Source organism: Bubalus bubalis, chromosome 4, assembly GCF_019923935.1.
Source record: "Bubalus bubalis isolate 160015118507 breed Murrah chromosome 4, NDDB_SH_1, whole genome shotgun sequence".
In the NCBI taxonomy this organism is placed as follows: domain Eukaryota; kingdom Metazoa; phylum Chordata; class Mammalia; order Artiodactyla; family Bovidae; genus Bubalus; species Bubalus bubalis.
The window spans coordinates 41,692,747-41,706,578 of record NC_059160.1 but is presented as its reverse complement, the minus strand read 5'-3'; the positions used below and the strand labels follow the sequence as shown (position 1 = coordinate 41,706,578).

General features: G+C 38.8%; 1 pseudogene; it reads left to right on the top strand.

The window, feature by feature from the left end:
- The first annotated feature begins 1,890 nt into the window (after nt 1-1,890).
- On the top strand, nt 1,891-4,677 carry LOC102404521 (annotated as a pseudogene).
- Nucleotides 4,678-13,832: the final 9,155 nt, after the last annotated feature.

Below are 13,832 nucleotides of genomic sequence, written 5' to 3'. Positions count from 1 at the left end.
CACACTGGTTATCTTCAGACAATACCCAACATCCAACAACTGCCAACATCTGCTAGATCATCAGAAAAGCAAGAGAGTTCCAGAGAAACATCTATTTCTGCTTTATTGACTATGCCAAAGCCTTCAACTGTGTGAATCACAATAAACTGTGGAAAATTCTGAAAGAGATGGAAATACCAGACCACCTGACCTGCCTTCTAAGAAATCTGTATGCAGGTCAGGAAGTAACAGTTAGAACTGAACATGGAACAACAGACTGGTTCCAAATACGGAAAGGAGTACGTCAAGGCTGTATATTGTCACCCTGCTTATTTAACTTATATGCAGAGTACATCATGAGAAACGCTGGGCTGGAAGAAGCACAAGCTAGAATCAAGACTGCCGGGAGAAATATAAATAACCTCAGATATGCAGATAACACCACCCTTATATCAGAAAGTGAAGAAGAACTAAAGAGCCTCTTGATGAAAGTGAAAGAGGAGCATGAAAAAGTTGGCTTTAAACTCAACATTCAGAAAACTAAGATCATGGCATCCAGTCCCATCACTTCATGGCAAATAGATGGGGAAACAGTGGTAGACTTTATTTTTTTGAGCTCCAAAATTGCTGCAGATGGTGACTGCAGCCATGAAATTAAAAGATTCTTACTCCTTGGAAGAAAAGTTATGACCAACCTAGACAGCATATTAAAAAGCAGACACATTACTTTGCCAACAAAGTTCCATCTAGTCAAGGCTATGGTTTTTCCAGTAGTCATATATGGATATGAGAGTTGGACTATAAAGAAAGCTGGACACCAAAGAATTGATGCTTTTGAACTGTGGTGTTGGAGAAGACTCTTGAGAATCCCTTGGACTGCAAGGAAGTCCAACCAGTCGATCCTAAAGGAAATCAGTCCTGAATATTCATTGGAAGGACTGATGTTGAAGCTGAAACTCCAATACTTTGGCCACCTGATGCAAAGAGCTGACTCATTTGAAAAGATCATGATGCTGGGAAAGATTGAAGGCAGAAAGAGAAGGGGACAACAGAGGATGAGGTGGTTGGATGGCATCACTGACTCAATGGAGATGAGTTTGAGTAAACTCTGGGAGTTGGTGATGTACAGGGAGGCCTGGCATGCTGCAGTCTATGGGGTTGCAAAGAGTCAGACATAACTGAGCAACTGAACTGAACTGATCCTCAAACATGCATTGAATAGTCCATAGTACTTTAAAATATCACCTTATCACATGCTAATTCATTCATGCAATTGCATCTATTTCTGGATTCCATTCTGCTCTGTTGATGTGTCTATTTACACACTAGCCCATACTGCTATAATTACAGCTCTAAAGCAGGTTGTAGTCTCTGGTTTTACTAGTTCTCTGTCATTTTTCTTCTTCATCAGACATGTTCTTATTTAAATTTTTTTTCTCTATAAATTTTAGAATTAGTCTGTCTCTTAAAATTTTTGCTTAGAATCATGGTGGATTTTATAGATTAATTTAGAAGAATTTAAGTTTTATGATAATAAGTCATCCTATCCCATGCTTTTCCATTTATAGTGAATTAAAAGATTTCTTTGTGTATTGCACATTTTCTAATAGTTTATCCCCAAGAATTCAATCTTTCGTGTTGCTATTGTAACTAGATATTTTTGAATTGATTGTTGTTTGTATCTATGAAATAGAGTGATTTCTGAATATTCAAATTTAAGGACTATATTTTCCATTTCTGAAAAAAAAAAGGCTATTGGAATTTTGATAGATTGATTTGAGTGCATATCATCAATTCATAAACAGATAGCTTTTCAATTTCAAGTTTTCTTTAATATAGAATTGCAGGGGGCCCTGAATAGCCAAAACAATCTTGGAAAAGAAAAGTTAGAGGACTCACACTTCCCCATATCAAAACTTATCTCAAAACTACAGTAATCAGACTGTGTGGTACTGGCATAAATAGAATAATTGAGAAATAACCTATATAATTATGATCCATTCATTTTCAATAAAGGTGTCAAGGCAATCAATAGGAGAAAGAACTGTCTTTAGCAAACAATTCTTTTAATTTCTTTCAGTGGTGTTTTGTTTTTTGACTATAAACCATCCACTGTTTTTGGTTAAGTTTCAGTATTTTACTCTTTTTGATGCTGTGTGAATGAAATTGTTTTCTTAATTTCATTTTTGGATTGTATTACTAGCTTATAGAAATACAACTATTTTATATATTGATATTATATCTCTGCAACATTGCTGAATTCATTTATTAGTCCCAATAGATTTGTAGTTTCTTCAGAATTGTCTTTAAGATTGTTATATGCTGGACTTCCCTGGTGGTCCAATGATTAAGACTTAAACCTTGTAGGAGACAGGCCTACTAAAAGGCCAGGCAAAAGAATTAAGCAATCTTGCTGAGAGGACATGACTCAGCATGTAACTCCTGAAGGAATCCAGAAAGGAACAAAAGACATCTTGAAAGCAGGATGTACACCTGAGAGTGGAAAGCCATTAACAGACTGTTCCTATCTTGAGCGCCTGGGAGGCACATAAAGATTAATTAGAACGGTAGCCACGACCGCCAGAAGATGGCTGCTTGGCCGTGGAGGCATATCTCTGCAACTGCAAAGCAGCCACGGGGTGACTTCTGTGATGGGCTATTAAGACGATTGATGAACCTTCTTTTTTGCAGGTAGTGAAAGGGTCTTCACTGCTCAGACCCGCAGGGCTGGGCCTGGAGGAGCTGCTGGCCCCCGCGATGACTGCAGCCCGAGAGGTGTGTCGTGTTCCAGTGCGCGCAGAGCCATGCCATGCTCACTGACTCTGTTCACCTCGCCTGGGACCTGTTGCAGTCCCTCGGGGCCATGGTCTTCTCCAAAGTCACAAATAATGTAGTTTTGGAGGCTCCGTTCCTAGTAGGCATTGAAGGTCACTCAAAGGCAGCACTTAACCTTTTGTTCTGTAGTTCCTGTGAGATTCCCATTGGTTTCCACCTGTATTCTACCCATGCTGCCCTGGCTGCCTTGAGAGGCCACTCCTGCCTTTCCAGTGAAAAAATGGAGTGCCTTAGTTCAGTTCAGTTCAGTCGCTCAGTTTTGTCTGACTCTTTGTGACCCCGTGAACTGCAGCGTGCCAGGCCTACCTGTACATCACCAACTCCCAGAGTTTACCCAAACTCATGCCCATTGAGTCAGTGATGCCATCCAACCATCTCATCCTCTGTCATCCCCTTCTCCTCCTGCCCTCAATCTTTCCCAGCATCAGGGTCTTTTCCAATGAGTCAGCTCTTTGCATCAGGTGGCCAAAGTATTGGAGTTTCAGCTTCAACATCAGTCTTTCCAGTGAACACCCAGGACTGATCTCCTTTAGGATGGACTGGTTGGATCTCCTTGCAGTTCAAGGAACTCGCAAGAGTCTTCTCCAACACCACAGTTCAAAGGCATCAAATCTTCGGTGCTCAGCTGTCTTTATAGTCCAACTCTCACATCCATATATGACTACTGGAAAAACCATAGCCTTGACTATACAGACCTTTGTTGACAAAGTAATGTCTCTTTTTAATATGCTGTCTAGGTTGGTCATAGCTTTCCTTCCAAAGAGTAAGCGTCTTTTAATTTCATGGCTGCAATCACCATCTGCAGTGCTTTTGGAGCCCCCCCCCAAATAAAGTCAGCCACTGTTTCCACTGTTTCCCCATCTATTTCGCATGAAGTGATGGGACCAGATGCCATGATCTTAGTTTTCTGAATGTTGAGTATGCTAGATGTTCAATATGCTAGACAGCATATTAAAAAGCAGAGGCATTACTTTGTCAACAAAGGTCTGTATAGTCAAGGCTATGGTTTTTCCAGTAGTCATATATGGATGTGAGAGTTGGACTATAAAGACAGCTGAGCACCGAAGATTTGATGCTTTTGAACTGTGGTGTTGGAGAAGACTCTTGCGAGTTCCTTGAACTGCAAGGAGATCCAACCAGTCCATCCTAAAGGAGATCAGTCCTGGGTGTTCACTGGAAGGACTGATGTTGAAGCTGAAACTCCAATACTTTGGCCACCTGATGCAAAGAGCTGACTCATTGGAAAAGACCCTGATGCTGGGAAAGATTGAAGGCAGAAGGAGAAGGGGATGACAGAGGATGAGATGGTTGGATGGCATCACTGACTCAATGGGCATGAGTTTGGGTAAACTCTGGGAGTTGGTGATGTACAGGGAGGCCTGGCACGCTGCAGTTCACGGGGTCGCAAAGAGTCAGACACAACTGAGTGACTAAATGACTGATAAAGCTGAAATAGATGTTTTTCTGGAACTCCTTTGCTTTTTTGATGATCCAGCAGATGTTGGCAATTTGATCTCTGGTTCCTCTGCCATACCTCTTAAAAACAAAAGCCATAGTAAATCCATCTGAGATGGATATCTACAACATCCCTCTATGAGAAAAGTTTGCAGAGCTGAAAGAGAAGATGATGTTAACACATACTCGCTTAAATTCACTCATAAAGATTCTGAAGGAACTGCCTCCTGACCAGTCCAAGCTAACTAATTCAGTATCAAAGCTTGAGTATCAGAGGCAGGCCTTATTGCTGTCTTCTGTCCAGATTTCATAGCTATTTGTCTTAAGAATTCATTTTAGCTTCTAATCAATTTCATAATATTTATTTTTGAAAACATTCTGATTGCAAATTTAAGAATTAAGAGCCAGTGTCCCATGAATGCTGTGATGTAAAGATGCATGATTGGCCTGAAAATAGAGTTGTACTTCTGTTAATTAACTACTTTTCCTACATGGAGAAATTGTCATATGAATACTAAGAAATCATTTTTTTCTTACATGAAATACAGGTACATACATATTCTGTAGGTAATGTTCAATAAGTTAACTGCATAATATATATTTATCTTTACCTTTTCAGTTGTAAACTGAACTTAGCAGGATAGTAATGAAAGGAATGATAAAAACATCAAGTAGTCACTGAATGCTGTTTTCTCATTATTTTGCTTTATATAGCACTGTGGCTCAATAGCTTATCATAGTCGTTGTTGGGAGACACAGCGCAAAATAGCCTTGAAGGAAAAGGTCCTTGGGAAAATGGCGAAGGGCCAGAAGTACCCAGGCATTGTGTACTGATAGCTGAAAAACATTTCCTGCCTTTGGTGAGGCTCGGTGCCAAGATTTAACGATTAAAACGTTAAAGACGATGCTTGAAAAAAATGGGTCATGAGATAAACACATGGGTTGTTAAGAACACGCTGGTCCTTAAAAGATCTTTTACTGATTATATCTTAACCTTGTACGTGCTCTGCTTACCATATTCTCTAAACTCTTTGTTCCTTGCTCCTGTAAAAAGGCTCGACTACCAAAATAAAGTTGTCAGTCCTTACAAAAACTGTCCAAGTGTTGTTCTTTCAAGTTCGCCGTTTCCAAGTCCCCCCAAAAAAATTCCCACAGTAGTCATTTAATAAATAACTAAAATATTATGCTAGCTGCTGGAAATAAGCAAAAACACCTATTCTGTATCTTTGGAGCTTATAATCTAGTTATAGATGGACTTCAAATAACCACATTAAGGCATTTAAAATTATAACTATAGTAAGGATTTTGAATAAAAGGGACATAGGGAAATAAACACATATAGCGGGTAACTGACCTGGTTTGGGTGGAGAAGGCAATGGCAACCCACTCTAGTACTCTTGCCTGGAAAATCCCATGGACGGAGGAGCCTGGTAGGCTGCAGTCCATGGGGTCGCTAAGAGTCAGACACGAATGAGTGACTTCCCTTTCACTTTCCACTTTCATGCATTGGAGAAGAAAATGGCAACCCACTCCAGTGTTCTTGCCTGGAGAATCCCAGGGACAGAGGAGCCTGGTGGGCTACCATCTATGGGGTCGCACAGAGTTGGACACGACTGAATTGACTTAGTAGTAGTAGACCTGGTTTGGGAGTCAGGTAAGGTCTTTCTGTGGAAGTGTTTCAGCAGTGGTCTGAAAGATTAGTAAGGGTTAATAAGCTGATAGAGGCAACGGCTTATATGAAGGCCCTGTGAGGCCCCTACAAAGGCATGTAGCAGTTTCTAATAGTGTCCAGAAACCAGAGATGCAAAGCCTTATTGGCCTGCTGAAGGATATTTGTTTTTATCCCAACAACAATGAAAAGCTCTTGAAGAATTTTAAAGGAGGAAGCCTATGACAGGATCAAATTTTCTTTTTCAGAATCTCATTATGGTTGTCCTGTGAGCAATGGGTAAGAGGGCAGCAAGCAGATGTAGAGGGGTGGGCACTAGTACAGTCAAGATATGATACAGCCAAAGGGTGGTGTGCAGACAGGGTAACATGGTTTAGACGTGGCTAGTAGAGTTAATTGCAAGTTCTTTCCCTTTTTGACTACATAAAGGATATTTTCCTTTAAAAATATGTTAGAAAATTCTGGCTTGCTTTATGCTTTTCAGTTTGCAAAATTTGGTTAAGTAAGGAGGAAGCCTCTGGCAACAAACAGTACCAGAAAAGCTCTTTCCACTCCTGAAGAAAGAGACCCAATAATAGTCTCTATTGAATCATCCTTGGGTTTGTACTGTGTATGGGTATGTCTACCTCAACATATTTTCTTTATGTAAATTGAGCTCTTCTTATGTAGCTATTTTCCTTAACCTTTGGATTTGCTGTTTTGGTAAACTTTCAATGGAAAATTTGAAGAAGGTGATGGCATCCTACTCCAGTACTCTTGCCTGGAAAATCCATGGACGGAGGAGCCTCGTAGGCTGCAGTCCATGGGGTCGCTAAGAGTCGGACACAACTGAGCGACTTCACGTTCACTTTTCACTTTCATGCATTGAAGAAGGAAATGGCAACCCACTCCAGTGTTCTTGCCTGGAGAATCCCAGGGACAGGGGAGCCTGGTGGGCCGACACTTATGGGGTCGCACAGAGTTGGACACTACTGAAGCAACTTAGCAGCAGCAGCAGCAGCAATGGAAAATTAAATGCTTGAACTTGACATCAAAAAAAAAAAAAAAAGATTAGCTAGGTCCTTGTCCTTGAGGCAGAAAAACAGGGATAAAAAATGTTAAATGTTAACTGCCCAGGGTTATCACTGAAGGCCATCTGACCTGCTATGCTCATGTAAGCACGTACAAGCAACTCTCAAAAAGTATAATAAAGCAGACTTGAGATCAGTTTGGCCACCTTCACCTCGTGGTGGTGTTGGTCCCCTAATCCTCTTTGTAACTTTCTTGAGTGTTTCTCATTCTTTTGCTACACCTCGCTTTCAGGAACCTGTGCTGTTGAGCTGGACTCAACATCACCTTCCAATGCAGGGGTTGCGGGTTTGATCCAAGATCTGGGAGCTAAGATCCCATGTGCCTTACAGCAAAGACGCTAAAACATAACAGAAGCAATACTATGTGTGTGTGTGCTAAGTAGCTTTAGTCATGTCTGACTCATAGATTTTCTGGCTATGCTGCTTGGGCGCCTCCGTCCATGGGGATTCTCCAGGCAAGAATACCTGAGTGGGTTGCCATGCCCTCCTCCAGGAGATCTTCTCCATCCAGGGATCAAACCAGCTTCTCTTATTTCTCCCACATTGGCAGGTGGGTTCTTTACCATTAACGCCGCATGGGAAGCCCCAAGCAATATTGTACAAATTCAATAAAGACTTTTTTTTAAAAAAGATTGTTATCTGCAAAACAAGAATGTTATTTATTTCATCTTCTTGCATAATTGCCCTGGATAGAAACTTTAGTACAGTGTTGAATAGAACTGACAAGGGGAGGTGTACTCTATATTTTTAATTTTTCCTGAAATTATAAAGATAATTGTATTAGCTAGAAAATGTTAGTGGAAATAGTAGTCATCATTTTTTAAAACTTTTGTTAATGACAGTGACTGTAATATTTTCCTATTGAACATAAGCTAGTTTGGGGGTTAAAATAAATTCATGTTAAGGAAGTGTCCTATATTCTTATTCTTTTAATGACATTTTTGATTCAAAAATAGATGTTACATTTTTTATCAAATTCTTTTCAGTCTGTGGAATTGATCTTTCTCAGATCTATTCACAAAATATGTGTCCTGGGAACTTCCCTGGTGGTCCAGTGGTTAAGAATTTGCCTGTCAATTCAGGGAACACATGTTCCCTAATCCCTAATCTGGGAACTAGCATTTATTCACATGCTGCAACTACTGAACCCATGGACACTAGAGACCATACTTTGCAACAAGAGAAGCCATTACAATAAGAAGCCTGTGCACCGCAACTAAAGAGTAGCCCCCACTCACCGAAACTAAAGAAAGCCCCTATGGAGCAACAAAGAGCCCTTGAACTGCAACAAAGACCCAGCAAAGCAAGAAAGAATAAAGAATTAAAAAATATATCTGTCATAACATTTAATCATTCTTGTATTCCTGAAGTAAATCCCACTATGTCAAGTCATTGCTTTCTAATATTGCAGAATTTGCTTCCTAATATTTTACTTAGTATTATTTCATCAATATTTACAAGTGAGATTAATAATTAGTTTTTTTTCCCCTCTCCAGTCTTTGTCAGATTTAGTATTGAAATTATTCTTGCTTTGTATAACAAATTTGGACAGTTTCTTTCTTTATGTGATGGGATAGCTTACATAATTTTGGTGTTGTGTGTTCCTGAAAGGTGCAACATAACCACCTATGAGAAGCACCAGGTGCTTTTTTTGTAGTTTCTTCTTTAAATTAAAAAAAAAAAATCATTTATCAAAAGTCATTTTACTGACAAAATAGATATATCTTGAAATATATCCATATATTTTGAAATAGATTTATATTCATATAGTGGTGGCCTCTAAACTTTTTACAGAAAATGTACATACAGACTGTATCTTTGGATATGTACATATTTTGTACATTTTACAATTTAACAAATAATTATATTAATAAATACATCCTCTAATGTATTTACTCAGGATGTATAGTTAAGACATTTCTTGTTTGTTTACTTAAGGTATTTGCCTGGTCATCATTGTTGTTGTTGTTTAGTTGATAAGTTGATAAATTGACTCCTTTGGGACCCTATGGACTGTAGCCTGCTAGGCTCTTCTGTCCATGGGATTTTCCTGACAAGCATACTGCAGTGGGTTGCCATTTCCTTCTCTAGGGGATCTTTCTGACCCAGGGATCAAACCCAGGTGTTCTGCATTGGCAGGTGGATTCTTTACCACTGAGCCACCTGGGAAGCCCTTGCCTGGTCACTAAGGATACCCAAACTGTACAATCTCATTAGGTAGGGGTCATCCTTCCTCTAGGATGTGTCAGGAGTAATAGTTTATGCAGGAGAGTTGAGGGAGAAAACTAGGTCCCTCATTTTATGGTTCTTTTATGGTAATTAAATTGTTTAGATTTGTTTTGAGATCAGTGTCTGTACATGATATTTTCTTTAAAAAGAATCCATTTTATCTAGAATTTCCAGCTTTTTGCTTTTATTCTTAATTAACTTAGCCAATAGTTTGCTTTTTCAAGCAAACAGCTTTTGGGTTATTTAATTCTACAGTTTTTTGGTTTTACTTTCTAACTAACTGGTTTCTTTTATCTTTTTAATCCCTTCTTTTGGCTTTCTTGGGATTAATTTTGCTGATCTTTCTTTAATTTCACTTGGACACCCATTTCATTTGTTTTCATTCTTTCTTATTAGTTAATATAGTGAAATTTTCTAGCTGCTTTGTGATTTACTCCCCTGTGAATAAGACCTAGCTTGGAATATTGTAGGGCTAGATTTTAGGATATATTTGTGTCAGAATAACTTGGAATATATGCAATTTATACCTGCTTAAAAATCAAAATTATTTAAGCAGGCACTGATAAAAGGTTGGTCAAACTTAGTGCTTGACATAACTTTTGTCTTTTAAAGGAAGTAGACCTTGAACTTTATGCAAACTTTCTTTGCTGTAATTTGCTCCACCTAAGACCCAAACTCCACCCCATATACCTAACCACTGACTAATATTTCCTCCCATGATCTTCCTGTTTTTGCAATGTTTGCCATAGTTCATTAAGGTCAGGACTTTCCTTACCAATTTTAATATACCACTTCCTCTTTTCACAGCCACCTGTCCCATGGTCTCTGCATATAAAGCTGTGCTTGGGCACTCCTTCTCAGAGATGTTTCTGGCTTCAATTTTGACTATCTCCCTATTGCAGTAGTCTCTTTTAACGAAGTGTTGCCTTGCTAATGTCCAGATTCACAGTTTTGCATTGAAATCAAAATAGTTTGAAAAATACTTTGATTCCTCAAATTACATTGACTTTTTAAAAAATTGAAGTATATTTGGTTTACAATACTAAATTAGTTTCAGGTACACATCCTAGTGGTCCAGTATTTTTTTGGTTTATACTCCATTAAAAGTTATTGCAAGCTAATAGCCATAATTCCCTGTACTATACTATAAATATATCCTTGTTCCCTTATCACTTTATGCATAGTAATTTGTATCTATTAATTTCATTCTCCTAATGTCTTTCCTCCCTTACTTCTCCCCTTTGGTAACCACTAGTTTGTTTTCTGGAGAAGGCAATGGCATCCCACTCCAATACTCTTGCCTGGAAAATCCCATGGATGGAGGAGCCTGGTGGGCTGCAGTCCATGGGGTTGCTAGGAGTCAGACATGACTGAGCAAATTCACTTTCACTTTTCACTTTCATGCAGTGGAGAAGGAAGTGGCAGCCCACTCCAGTGTTCTTGCGTGGAGAATCCCAGGGACGGGGAGCCTGGTGGGCTGCTGTCTATGGGGTCACACAGAGTCGGACACGACTGAAGCGACTTAGCAGCAGCAGCAGCAGCAGCAGCAGTTTGTTTTCTATATCATGAGTCTGTTTCTGCTTTGCATATACATTTATTCGTACCAATTTTTTAGATTCAACATATTAGTGCTATCACAAAGTGTTTGTCTTTCTCTGTCTGACTTATTTACTTAGTATAATACCCTCCAATTCCATCCATACGGCAATTGACAAAATTTCATTCCTTTTTATGGCTGAGTAATATTCCATTGTATACATATATACATAGTACATCTTATTAATCCAGTTTTATATATATATTGGCTGTGCTGGTCTTTTGTTGCAGCACTCAGGCTTCTCTAGTTGTGGCAGGCAAGCTTAGTTGCCCCACAGCATGTGGGATCTTATTCTCTGACTAGGGATTGAACTTATGTCCCCTGCACTGGAAGGATTCTTAACCACTGACCACTAAGGAAGTCCCAGTCCAGTCATCTGCTTATGGTCATTTGGTTTCCTTCCATATCTTGGCTACTGTAAACAGTGCTGCTATGAACACTGAGGTGTATATGTATTTTTAAATTAGTGTTTTTGTACATTTGCTGGATTATAGGGTAGTTCTTCCCTACCATAGGATTTCCCTGGTGGCTCAGTTGATAAAGAATCTGCCTGCAATGTAGGAGACCTGGGTCAGATCCCTGGGTCAGGAAGATCTCCTGGAGAAGGGAATGGCAACCCACTCCAGTATTCTTGCCTGAAGAATTTCATGGAGAGAGGAGCCTAGTAAACTACTGTCTATGGGATCCCAAAGAATATGATACAACTGAGCGATTAACACTTTCATGGCAGTTCTATTTTTCGTTTTTTGAGGAACCTTCATACTCTTTTCCATAGTGGCTGCACCAGTTTCATTCCTGCCATGTATAAGGGTTCCCTTTTCTCCGTATCCTCTCCAACTCTTGTTATTTGTAGATATTTTGATGATAGCCATTCAGACAGGTGTGAAGTGTTACTTTATTATTGTTTTTATTTTGCATTTCTGGAGGGAATGATGCTAAAGCTGAAACTCCAGTACTTTGGCCACCTCATGCAAAGAGTTGACTCATTGGAAAAGACTCTGATGCTGGGAGGGATTGGGGGCAGGAGGAGAAGGGGACGACAGAGGATGAGATGGATGGCTGGATGGCATCACTGACTCGATGGACTTGAGTCTGAGTGAACTTCGGGAGTTGGTGATGGACAGGGAGGCCTGGCGTGCTGCGATTCATGGGGTGGCAAAGAGTCGGACACGACTGTGTGCTGAACTGAACTGAACTGAATAATTAGCAGGTTGAGCATCTTCAGCTTCAGGATCAGTCCTTCCAAAGAATCAGTCCTTTAGGATTGACTGGCTGGATCTCCTTGCAGTCCAAGGGACTCTCAAGAGTCTGCTCCAGCACCACAATTCAAAAGCATCAACTCTTTGGTGTTCAGCCTTCTTTATGGACCACCTCTCACATCATACATGACAACTGGAAAAACTATAGCTTTGACTAGATAGACCTTTGTTGGCAAAGTGATGTCTGCTTTTTAATACACAAGTTTGTCACACATTTGTTATAACTGTTCTTCCAAGGATCTAGTGTCTTTTAATTTTCTGCATGATTTTAGAGCCCAAGAAAATCTATCACTGCTTCCACATTTTCTCTTTCTATTTGCCATGAAGTTATAGGGCCAGATGCCATGATCTTAGTTTTTGGAATGTTGAGTTTTAAGCCAGTTTTTTCACCCCTCTTTGACCCTCATCAAGAGGTTCTTTAGTTACTTTTCACTTTCTGCCATTGGGGTGGTATCATCCACATATCAGAGGTTGTTGCTACTTCTCCTAGCAATCTTGACTCCAACTTATGATTCATCCAGTCCAGCATTTCGCATGATGTACTCTGCATAGAAGTTAAATAAGATGACAAGATAAAGCCTTGTTGTACTCCTTTCTCAATTTTTGAACCAGTCAATTACAATTATTGATATGAAAGACATGTTTAGTCATGGTTATACCATGTTATGATTCATGTTTTCAAGGTTTACAAATAATTTCCCATGTGAGATTTTGCATGGTTATACATGCATGTCTTCCAATGATTATGAATGTTTGCAATTTTTTGTAATGTCTAATCTCTATTTCTTTAGACATTATAAGTGCTCTATTCTAAAGAATAATTGAATTAATAGCTTTCCTCTTCCTTCTCTCCTTTCTCTCCACAACTTTCCAATTTTAACTATATTATCTTTCTTAATATTTATCTTTCTGTTTAATATTAATGATCCCCACATTTGTCTTAGTTTTAGTCTTAATTATGTGCATTCTTTATGCTATCTCCCCTATGCTTGCTTTCTAGTCATCTCTTTGATAGAATGTGTCCACTGGCAGATTGTTCAAGTGAGTTTATGGAAACCATACCCCTAAAACTTTGTGTTTTCAATTTTTTTTTTTTTTTTTTTGCTTTTTACTCAAGAAACAATTTAACTGGTTATAGAATTTCTGGGTCACATCTCTTTCCTTGAGGATTTTGTCTGTATTGCTATATCTACAGTGTCTTCTAGAAATGAATATTGTGATACAACACAAAATCAGCCTAAGTCTTTCTCATTATAAGTAATTTACTTTCTTTAACTTTCAGAGAATGCTTTATTTTTGAACATATATTGGCATTAACCATGTGGGATCATTTTTTAGATTACTGTATGTCCTTTTACACTTTCAGACTTGAGTCTCCTTTTATTTCTGCAATTTTTTCTTGAATTTTTTTTTGTGTCATTATTTTTTTTCTTGTTTGCTTTAAAGATGTAGATTTATGTTTTTTATCAGTTCTCGCAAATTCACAGCCATTATCTGTTTATATATTACCTCTTCCTTCCTCATTATTCTTTCTACTTGGAATGCTATCAAATTGTAGGATCTTATTCTGTCTTCCATGTCCTTTAATCCTTTAATCATATTTCCCATTTTTTGTTGTTTCTCTTTACTGAATTCTGGGTCAGTTCTTCAGATATAACTTTTGATTCACATATTCTCACTTGAGTTATCTAATCTAGTTAATCTCTCCACTGAGATTTTTCTGCTGCCAACAATTATAT